Below are 11731 nucleotides of genomic sequence, written 5' to 3' on the forward strand. Positions count from 1 at the left end.
TGCAGACGATGTAGCCTTAATCCTTGAAGACCCCATAGAATCAGGACCAAAAGTGCTAGAGGAATTAAGTAAATATGGAGAGGTGGCAGGCTTCACATTGAACAAAACCAAAACCAAAGTATTGATTAAGAATACAACTGAGAGCCAGAAAAACAAGTATTAGGACTACAGGTTGCCAAAAAAATTAAATACCTAGGAATTTGGATTACATCAAGATGTTCGACCTTAAAAGACGACAATTATACTCCCCTAATTAGGAAGATGAAACAAGACCTTGACAGATGGAAGAAAATAAGATGATCACTTTTGGGCAAGATAGCCACAATTAAGATGAATATTCTCCCCAGAATACTATTTTTATTCCAAAACATACCGGTAAATTTAGAGAAAAAGTTTTTTTTAGAATTAGACAAAATCATCAGAGAATTTATATGGGAGGGGAAAAAACCGAGGTTTTCTATTAAAATTTTAAGGGGCAAAAGAGATATAGGTGGATTTGGACTCCCCGATTGGGAAATATATTACAGGGCAGCTAAGCTAGTCTGGATAAGAGATTGGATCACCCTGGAAAATGAGAGGATTCTTACCCTAGAAGGCCACGATTTGCAAAAAGGGTGGCATGCCCACATTTGGGATGTAGAGAAGAAAAGGAAGACATATTTCCATAGACATAAAATTAGAGACTCATTGATACAAACATGGACCCCGATTAGGCAAAGATATTACAAAAAAATTCCAAGTTGGCTCTCAACGATGGAGGCCCTGATCCACCCCAATAGATGGGGGATGGAGAAAATGGGCTGATACAAAGATATCTTAGACGAAGGAGGGAATCTTAAATCAAATGATACTTTACGAGAGCAAGGAATAACTTTAGATTGGTGGACCTATTCACAAATAAAATCTAGATATCACAAAGACAAAGAACAATACGGTTTAGAACTTGGATCAAATGGATTGGATAAAGTCCTGATGGGAACAAATAAAAAGATTCTGGCCAAACTATACAACTATTTATTAGGTGATGACAAGTCCGAAGATATCACAAAGAATCAAATAAATGCATGGGAGAAAAATATAGGGCGTGATATAAATTTTGGGGAATGGGAGGAGGCATGGAATAGGAATCTTAAATTGACTACAGCGGCGACATACAAGGAAAACCATTATAAAATGCTACATAGATGGTATTTAGTCCCGGCCAGACTAGCAAAGATATACCCTAATATACATCCTAATTGTTGGAAATGTGGCCACGGTCAAGGCACCTTCTTTCACATGTGGTGGACATGCCCGGAAGCGAAAGGATATTGGAACAAGATCAGGAGATGGTTATATGAAATAATTGGCGAAGATATTGAATTAACACCAGAGATATTTCTCCTGGGAATAGTAAAGAAGCCATATGGAAAGGAAAAGATACATTTAATGATCCACATAATTACAGCCGCCAGATTGGCATACGCACAGTACTGGAAAGAGAAAACCCAACCACCAGAAGAGCTCACAATTAGGAAAATATTGGAGTGCGCAGAGATGACTAAATTAACTCATGAATTAAACGATGATGAGAAGTCAGTTTATTATATTGTGTGGGAAAGGTGGTACAAGTGGATGCATGATAAAATGAAAGAAAGACCTAAAGGTGTGTTAAATAACGGTAAAAAGTGATTTGAAATATCACCAAGTATTATTTATGTATATAGTTAAAACACTGCACATCTGATACTAACTGTAAATGTCAGTACACTTATGTTTTTTTTTCTTTTTTGTAAAAAATCTCAATAAAGTTTCTCAAAAAAACCACAAAAAACATTAGCGACATTATGGGGAGCAAAGCTAGGGGTCACTATGGAATGACCCAGTGTGATGGTGTCCCTCAACGTGCTAGATCTCAAAAGAACCTAACCAAGATTAAGGCTGATCAACTTTGTTCTTTGATTGGCTAAGTCTGCTACCGAGCTTGGTTTTTTAATTTTTCTTATTATGAGATATGAGATATAGGAGATATGATATACTGGTGTAGGGTTTCCTGCATGGGCAGGGGGTTGGATTAGGAGACCTCCGAGGTTCCTTCCAACCCTCTAATTCTATTCTATTCTATTCTATTCTATTCTATTCTATTCTATTCTATTCTATTCTATTCTATTCTATTCTTATGGAGTCCTTGGCTTACAACCGTTTTTTTAGTGCTGGTTCAAATTACAACAGCACTGAACAAAGTATTTTTCACACTTATGACCATTCTGGCATCTCCACGGTCATATGATCAGAATTTGGACCTTTGGCAAGTGACTCACATTTATGACAGTCGCCGTGTCCCAGGAGTCACGTGATCCCCTTTTGCAGCCTTCTGACAAGCAAAGCCAAGGGGGAAACCGGATTCACTTAACAACCATGTTACTAATTTAGGAATTGCAGTGATTCACTTAACAACTGGCAACAAAAATGTTGGGCTCAGTTGTGGTCGTAAATCGAGGACTACTTGTATATATGATTTTTTGGGGGGGTCCAGTTTCTGCACTGCCCATCATCGCTGAAGTGTTGTAGTAGTTTTGGTAAAACTCTCCAACGATACAAAAGCTGCAGTTGAAAGCAAAGTTTTTTTTTAAAAAAGCCAAACAGGTTTGTTTTTTTAAAAAAGGCAAAAGGGACAATTGCAGAGTTGAAAGGAGAGGAAGCTCCTTCGGCCCCCAACCCCCCCCATGGCTTGCAGGGCCCCCCTGGGCCCCCAGACAGCTGGCAGAGTTGAGTCTTCATGCTCTTGGGGAAGGTCAGGAGGTTGGGGGCCTGCCTCGTCTCTGGGGCTGGGCTACCTAGACGTACAGCCACAATTCAGCTCAAGAGGCTTGGCAACTGGCATGTACTTATGACGGTTGCAATGTCCCGGGGTCCCATGACCCCTTTTCTGACTTTCTGACCAGCAAAGTTGATGGGGATGTGAGGGATCTCACAAAGATCGATGGTTCGTTGAGGCCACTTCCAAGAAAAGGCAGCACGCAAGGATGCAATCACGTTGAATCTTTATTTAGAAGTAAAGTAGAGTAAAATGAGTTCCCTGGCATGGAGGCATCCATGCCTGGATTGAGCCCCTGGTTCAGTCCTGTAGGAAGTTAGAACAAGAGCCAAAGAGCAGCCCCTGTGCAGGGATTCTTAGAGGGGCCCCTGGCCTCTCCCTTACCAAAGTGTGAGGGGGCCGGAGGGCCATTAACTCTCCCCAATGGGGCTGCAGGGGCCGGAGCCCTTTGGCCCACCAGTGGGATCAAAGGTGCCTCTTTGCTCCCATCTGGTGGCCTTTTAAGAAACTGCCATGGCTGGCACAAAACACCTAACAATTCCCCTTCTTGCCAGCCAATGACAGGTGCCAGTGAGTATGAGTGAGGGGGTGAGCAGGTGTCATAGACATGCAGATGCATCGTTTACAGGAGCAAACACAAACGCTTACACAGAAGGTTGTGTCGGTCAATGGGCACAGGTTTTGTGAACAGATCAGCTAACTGGTCGGTTGTATTACAATGTTTGATGTGTACAAACCCCATTCTGGCAAGCTACCTGACATTCTTGTAGCGGATGTCTATGTGGCGTGACCTAGAGCCCACCGTGTACGCCCCCGAGATTCCAATTGCGGCCGTGTTATCTTCTTGAATTTGGATGGGCAGAGTAGGAGGTGCCCAGATGCTCGTTACCAGAGCATTGAACCAAATCAAGTCGTTTGTTGTGCCCGATAGGCTGGCATATTCTGCCTCGGCCGTGGAGCAAGAATCAAATTTTTGCTGCCTAACATGCCAATGGATAGGACAGCCATTTAGCAGTATGAGGAAACCAGAGGTGCTCCGTCTACTCTTGGTGTCACCAGCCCAGTCTGCAGCGTCCGAGTAAGCGGAGAGCTGGGCCGGCTTCCCCTTCTCTGGTTCCAGCATAAAGAGGGCATCGGCCGTGCCCCTGAGGTACCTAAGTACCCTCTTGACAGCATTCCAGTGGAATTCCTTTGGGTTTTCCACATGCCTGGACAATAGATTTACAGCTAAAGCGATGTCAGGCCTGCTCCAATTGCTAATGTATAGCAAGGAGCCAATCACAGATCTATAAAATTTATTATCTGTGAACTCAGGGCTGTCCTTGTCATTATGGCCATAGTAGTCACTTTGCATGGGGCTATGCGTTGAGTTAGACTCCGCCATTTTGCATTTGGCCAACAACTCCTCAATCTTTTTGGGGGGGGGGATAATGCAAATCCCTTTTTAGTGGCCAAGATATGTACACCCAGGTACCTGTCAACCCGCCCCAAGGACTTCAGGGTAAACCTTTCCCCCAGAGCCTTGGCAAATTCGTCACACCTTTCCCTTCTGGCTCTGTCCTGATGGATTGATTGATGGATGGATGGATGGATTGATTGTGTGGGGTGGGCTGATGTGATAGGACAAGGCTGGTTCCATAGGTAGCCCAGCCCTGTAGCATCTATACCTGGATATGAGGGAAGGATGGTGTCTTGAGAGCGTTTTCTCCCCGGAGCCCTTTCCCTCTCGGGCCTCCTTGGCAAGGGAGGGGGCTCTTTCAGGCCAGGCTTCATCTCCCCCTGAGAAGCCCTCAGAGGGGTCCTGGCAGATGTCCTGCGCACCAAATCAGTATTGTTTCATTCACTGCAACAAAAAATTACATCAACAGAAAATTATAGCAGAGATTGATATTTTTATTTACATGCTCTGGATTTGCATTATTATTATAGCTTGGTCTGACATTGGGTTTTTAGTCCTATTAATTGAGCTGTCCTGTATCCCCACCCCCACCCCCACCTCCAAATAAGAGACATTGTTTATAAAATGACAAAAAATGAACCCATGTTTTATAAAGGCAAAGAAATAATTACGCTAAAGCAAGTACCTAAGAGAATAAGAGAACTAAGAAAAGAATATTGGTTCCTAGCCACATTATTAAATAAACGGCATATACCATTTAGATGGATAATACCGGAAGGAATGGTGGTGTCGTGGCAAGGGAAAAAAATAAAAGTGGATTCACAGCACAGAGCACAGAACCTGCATGACCAAATGATGGGCATAGAAGGAGCAAATAGTAACAGGGAGGAACCGGAACGGAGGACTTAAAGGACACAAAAACAGGAAGAGCGAGAAAAACTACTAGAGGAAGGAGATAAAGAGGAAGAAGGGGAACCTCAAGAGGAAGAAGGAGTGAAAACAAGAGCTAAGAGAAAGGACAGGAAGTAATAGGAAATATCGCATAGTAGAACCACAAAGGAATGGAACAAAATTTTAAAATCTTATCATTAAATGTAAATGCTCTCAATTCTCTGGCTAAACGACATCAAATTTTTAGAAAAGTGATAAAACAAAAAATGGATATTGTGTGCCTTCAAGAGGTACACATAAGAAAACAAGATGAAAAATACTTATTACGTAAAAAATTAGGGGAATCATTTGTAACACTAGCGGAAGAAAAGAAAAGAGGAATAGTGGTGTACATTAAAGAAGGAATAGAGTGTAAATTGAGATATGCAGATTCAGTAGGAAGAATATTGATGATAGAAGTAAAATTTAAATATAAAAGTATGTTATTGGTGGTTATCTATGCGCCGAACAGTGGACAATTAGAATTTTACAAAAAAAAGTACATCAAAAGATAATAGAAGAAAAAATAGGGAATATATGTTTGATCGGCGATTTCAATGCAATTGTAGATGTAAAAAGGATTATAGCAGTGATCAGAGTAATAAAAAAAAGAAAAATGTACTGCCTAGAACTTTTATGGATTTAGTACAAGAAGTGAATTTAATAGATGGTTGCAGATTTTATAATTCCGAGGTAAAGAAATTCACATATTATTCTAACCCCCATAAGTCCTGGTCCAGAATAGACATGGTTTGGGTAACCAAGATACTTATGCAAGAAATAGAAACAAATGTAAAATTTATGCAAGCACAAAATTTAAGAGAAAATTTTTATATAAAGTTTTACAGATGGCATTTAGATCCTAAAAAGTTGGCTTGTATGTATCCGAATTTGCAATCTAAGTGTTGGAGATGTGATTGTGATTATCATATATGGTGGACTTGTAAAAAAGTTAAAGCATTTTGGATTAAAATATGGTGGATTATCCAAAATATTCTTAAAAAGAAGATAAAGTTTACCCCACAATTGTTTTTCTTGGGTATAATTGTACGGTTATAGAGACTAAATGGATTTTAAATTTAATAACTGCAGCTAGACTTTTGGTGGCGCAATACTGGAAGAAGGAAGAATTGCCTACTATTGAAGAGTGGACATTAAAAGTGGCAAATTTGGCAGAAATGGCGAAAATTTCAGCATATTTGAAAGATCACTCACAAGAAAAATATATATTGGAATGGAGAAGATGGATTGATTATATTCAAAACAAATATCGGACTAAAAAGTATCAAATAGCTTATGAATGAATGGAAAAGTTAAGAGTATGTATATTTAGTTAAGTAAAAGGTGAGTTAAAGTGTCGAGGGGGGGATAGGAATCTGTAGTTAGTTAGCTTAGCTTAGCATATGACTGTTAATTGTTTTACCCTGTATTTTGTTCTGGGAAGTCCGGGGGGGGGTAGAGGGGGGGAAGGAAGGGGCGGGGAAGGGGAAATATTTGAAAAAAAAAATTCTTGTTTGTAAAACTTTTCAATAAAAGAAAACAATTAAAACCCATCCACACCATTCATGGCCAGATCTCGCCAAATCGCAACAAAAATGTGGTGGAAGAGTCCTTTGACGTGAGTGTTTCTAGTAGGTATCCCAATCATGTCAGGAAGTTCCTGGCCTCCTTCCTTTGCCCAGGATGATGTTGTTAGGCTTGCCAAAAGTAGGTCGTTAGGAAAGAAAGACCCTCCACTCCGTTTTATTTATTTATTTATTTATTTTATTAAATTTCTATACCGCCCTTCTCCCGAAGGACTCAGGGCGGTGAACAGCCAGAAGATAAAACACAGAGATACAAAAATTTAAAATAGATTAAAAACGAATTAAATAATTTGGCTGAATTTTAAAATACCCCATAATTAAACAGATTAAAATTTGTATTTAAAATTTAAATTTAAAAGAGGAGAAGATTTAGGCCAGGCCAGCTTGATGAAATAAAAACGTTTTAAGCGCATGACGGAAGGTGCGCAGATCCGGGATCCTCCCGGACACTTGGTTGAAGTGTCACTTGGTTGAAGTGATAGGTTTTTAAAAGAGGAATTAGTGGTTGCAGCAAAAGCCGGCTAGAACTAAAGCTCCTGGTCAACAATTTGCAAATTTCTCCCCTTCTCACCATCCCATCCACCGACCCCGACCGGTCCGTCTTCAACCAATGGTGTGCCGAGGAGGTGTTTGGGGAACCGCTCAGATGTTTGGTGCCTCTTGGTGAAGTTTGCATTCTTTTCTCAGGCTTTGTGGACTTGAAGACTGGAACAGGCTGGTTCTCACACCTGTGGTTTCTTTGAAGCCTGTTACACGCCCTCCCTGTAGGCCAACTCTACCCTGTCCGTGACAATTGCCTCCATCCTCTCCCCTAACAATTGGTGGCAGGACGCCAGTGAAGTGCCAAGTTGAAGATTGCAGTTCTGACATTCTGCCCCCTTTTTCAGAGATGTTAGTCCTGCAAAAATGCTTAAAACGTTTTTCTTTCATCAAGCTGGCCTGGCCTAAATCTTCTCCCCTTTTAAATATAAATTTTAAATACAAATTTTAATCTGTTTAAATTATGGGGTATTTTAAATTCAGCCAAATTATTTAATTCGTTTTTAATCTATTTTAAATTTTTGTATCTCTGTGTTTTATCTTCTGGCTGTTCACCGCTCTGAGTCCTTCGGGAGAAGGGCGGTATAGAAATTTAATAAAATAAATAAATAAGGAAACACAAATGGGAGGGGAGATAAAGACAAATACGAATGGAGAGTTAACTGATGTTCAATGAGGTTTCAGGGCTTTGAAGACTGGCATAGGCTGGTTCTGTTATGTATAAATGCCCACCATTCACCATCCCAGGTATGATAAGGGTTCACTCTACATCCACCTAGATCCTCCCCTGACCCCTCCTTACCTTAGCTCCGCCTCCCAGGTACTTAAGTCATGGTCCAGGCGTCCAGGGGCCATTTCCAGCTAAATACCTGTAATAGAAACATTGATCAATAAAGAGAATTGGTTCACTGCATCCTGTGTTTGGAGTTATTGGGTAAGATCCTAGAAATCAGTCACAGGTTGGTAGCAGAGGATGGTTTACCCGCAACTCACAGAGATGGCAGAATCAAGAACCCAGACAGAGGCAGAGAAAAGAATGGCCACCAGAGCCTACATCAAACAGATGAAAGAACTGCAGGCTCTCGAAGGTGCCACAGCAAGGACCACCACAACTGAAGGTGATGGAGACTACAACCCGAGTCCACAACTCAGGGACGAAGGGCCAAGAGAAGAAACCTACTACTGCGAAAGGGCAGAGCCACCAAGCAATGAAGAATTCCGATCCACCATCCTGGGGATGATGGAAGCGACTGCCAGCAAAGAGGAGCTCATCGCGAAACTCCAAAGCCTACTCGAAAGCAACGGAGCAGCGATGAGGACCCAGCAACAGAGAGAAGAAATCCTCAGCCCGGCAAAAGGAAGGTATCCCCAAGCTGAAGCTCCGGACGTAGAGGATTTCATTTCCGCGCCATGCTCTCGGTGGCCATCTTGGAATGGCCAACAGCCAATGGGAAGCTGAGATTCAAATCGAATGGCGGGAAACAGCGAGAACCCCAACTTCGCTGGGGAAGACCCCCAAAACAGCACCCAAGCAAGATCACAAGCCTGCGGGGGCTCACCCATCGAGCCCGAAGCAGACGAAACGATCGAAAACCTGGCTGCAGCACTCGGCTCAGCACTCAAGTCCCCAGGAGCCAGGAAGAAACAAACCGACGCTCAGCACCCCCAAAAGAGCAGCAGGGTAGCCACCGGAACCCTTGCAGCACGCCAGCAGACACCACGCGGGACAACGCACCCCAAAAACTACACCCAAGACCCAGCCGCCTGCAGGACTGAATACCTGCAGGATTCGCACTCGCCACCCGCCGCACCAACTTCCCTAGGCCGCGGAATGAGGAGAAGAAACAATGACTCACCAACCACGCGGCCTCCACCAGGCTTCCTGGCCCATCCGGAGGTCCTCCAACGTCGCCCAAGATCCACCGCCTGTCAGCCTCAGTTTTGCCTGCTTCAGCTGCCATAAGAAACCGCACTACCAATTACAGACTTGCTAAAAAGGAAAGGGGAAGTAGAGCCCAAACCCTCGAAACCACTAGAATGGACTATGGACTGTCAAGCCGCTTTTGAAAAATTGAAACAGCTGTTTGCGGCTGAACCAGTGCTCAAACACCCCGACATGGAACAACCTTTTGTAGTACAAGCTGACGCCAGTGACGTAGCTGTAGGAGCAATACTCTTGCAAAAGAATGAGAACGGGATATTACAACCCTGTGCTTACACGTCCCGTAAACTATCAGAAACGGAAAGGAGATGGGCCATATGGGAGAAAGAGGCGTTTGCAGTTAGATGGGCGCTGTTAACATGGAGACAATTTTTAGAAGGGGCGAAACACCCTTTCGAAGTGTGGACTGATCACAAGAATTTAGAGGCATTAAAAACACCACGCAAACTATCACCAAAACAGGCTCGTTGGGCCCAACATTTCAATCGTTTCAATTTCACCCTACGTTATCTTCCTGGTGGAAAGAACTTCATGGCGGACGCACTTTCCAGATTGCCGCAGTATAACAGCATCAAGAAGGAGGTGGTTCAACCTATGATCCCCTCGACACAATTGGCAACACCTGTCACTACCAGAGCGCAGGGAAAACCCGAACCAGAACTCTTGGGGGATTTACTCGAAAAATTGCGAGAAGCGCTAAAAACTGACGAGTGGTTTAAGAACCACTCGAATGAATGCACACTTTGTGACGGACTAGCTTGGGTTGGATCGAAATTGTATGTTCCGACCACATTAAGAACAACCGTATTGAAATATGCTCATGATGCCAAGGCCGTGGGACACTTTGCGTTTGTCAAGACTCTACATCTTGTTAAGAGACAATTTTGGTGGCCTGCACTTAAAAAGGACATAGAGGCATATGTGGCTAGCTGTCCAGTATGTGCCTCGGCTAAAAGACCTCCAGGAAAAACCCCTGGATTACTGCAAGGTGTGGCCAGACCGAATGCCCCATGGAAGGAAATATCTATGGATTTTATTGTGGACTTACCAGAGAGTGAAGGCTGCACTGTCATTTGGGTAGTAACTGATTTGTTTTCCAAACAAGTACATTTCATCCGTTGCTCAAAGATCCCTTCAGCAAAAACCCTTGCAAAACTGTTTATTCGGCAGATTTACCGGCTACATGGATCTCCAAGGGGTGTGCAATTTACTTCCAGTTTCTGGACAGAGTTTTTGAAGTTGATAGGCTCCGCCCAGGGGCTGAGTTCCAGTCACCACCCTCAGACAAATGGGGCCTATGAAAGAACCAATGGGGTTCTAGAACAATACCTGAGGTGTTACGTAAATTACCAGCAAGACAATTGGGTAGACTTGTTGCCATTTGCAGAGGTGGCATATAATAATTCCGTACACAGTAGCACCGGATTCACTCCATTTAAGGTCGCTTCGGGCCAGGATTTCGTACCCATTCCCGAGCTACCACAAGATGATCCCCAGAATCCCTCTTTGATGGATTGGATTGAACAATTAAAGAGCACATGGGCAGTGACTCGGAAGGCATTAGATGAGGCACACCGGGCCCATAAGGCGCAAGCCGATAAGAAAAGGTCCCCAGCTCACATTTATAAAGTGGGTGATAAAGTTTATTTATCTACTAAATATTTACAGACTACCCAGAAGTCGAAAAAACTGGCCCTAAGTATGTAGGACCATTTCGTGTGATTAGACTGATTAATCCAGTAACAGTTGAATTGGAATTGCCAAAAACGTTGAGACGTATACATCCTGTATTTCATGTTAGTTTATTAAAACCTGAACACTCGTCTCCCCTGAGGGCTGATCAAAGCACCCCTCCAATTCCCATTCTCATAGAGGGGGAGCAACATTTTGAAGTTAAGGAAATCTTGGACTCTAGGAAACACCATGGTAAAGTCCAATATCTGATAGCCTGGAAACATTTCCCTTTGTCTCCGGCTGAATGGGTGAATAAACGGGATGTCCGAGCTCCCAAGAAAATACAGCAATTCTATACCAAATACCCAGATAAACCATAATTATTGTATATATTCTGTTTCTCTCTTTTTTCCCTTTCTCTTATTTAGGAATAACTTCTCTTCTGCAAGAGGGGCCGAATGTCAGCCTCAGCTTTGCCTGCTTCAGCTGCCATAAGAAACGGGGGGAGGGACTAGTAAAGGGGGCGAAGGGGGGGAAGGTGCAGGAGGTGTTTTTTCCATTGTAGGACATGTCTTCCCAAGAAACGAAAGTGAATCTCCAAAGGGGCCGGCTGACCAACTGCCCTACATTCCTGATGAATGACGTTGCCAGACGTGATGCCACCTGACCTTTGGGAGACCTTTGGATTGGATGATGGTCAATGGACATGGGGGGGGGGAGAAGCTTAGTGGATGCTATTTCGCGCATTTTGCTCACTTCCAGCTTTACCTGGGTTGCGATCATTTCATATTCAGTAAAAGTACTAAGCTCTTTAAAATGATTGAGTTTGGGTTTTTCTTTCCTGGATATTGAAGGAAGCATAC

Source organism: Pantherophis guttatus, chromosome 18 (assembly GCF_059756535.1).
Source record: "Pantherophis guttatus breed Tessera chromosome 18, ASM5975653v1, whole genome shotgun sequence".
Classification (NCBI taxonomy): domain Eukaryota; kingdom Metazoa; phylum Chordata; class Lepidosauria; order Squamata; family Colubridae; genus Pantherophis; species Pantherophis guttatus.